We start from the raw sequence: 424 nt of genomic DNA, 5'->3' as shown, positions 1-424 counted from the left end.
AGGGTGCATCTTCTACCATGCGTGTGGCTTCAGAGCGGGTCCCTATGCTGCTCGCCTGTATGACACTTTGGTCCCTGCACAAGTGATTGCTGATTGGTGCGGGAAAGTTTCCTACAATGGGGGAAGAAACAAACCAGCTTTGCCAAGGAACCTTTGGCAGAGGATGAGCGAGTACCTCCAGGAAAGTTTCCTAGAGATCTCTCTGGAGGATTCTCATTGCATTAACACACTGTCCTGGTCCACTGTGTACCTGCACAGGAGCATGGAAAACAGATGCAGACTCAGCTAGTCTTTGTATAGGGTTACCATACGTCCGGTTTTTCCCGGACATGTCCGGCTTTTTGGTAATCAAACCCCCGTCCAGGGGGAATTTCCAAAAAGCCGAACATGTCCAGGAAAAATACTCCCTGGCTTACCTTAGAGC

This window comes from Terrapene carolina, unplaced genomic scaffold (genome assembly GCF_002925995.2).
Source record: "Terrapene carolina triunguis isolate 2854851 unplaced genomic scaffold, T_m_triunguis-2.0 Scaffold66, whole genome shotgun sequence".
Taxonomy (NCBI): domain Eukaryota; kingdom Metazoa; phylum Chordata; order Testudines; family Emydidae; genus Terrapene; species Terrapene triunguis.
This window is presented reverse-complemented; position numbering follows the sequence as displayed.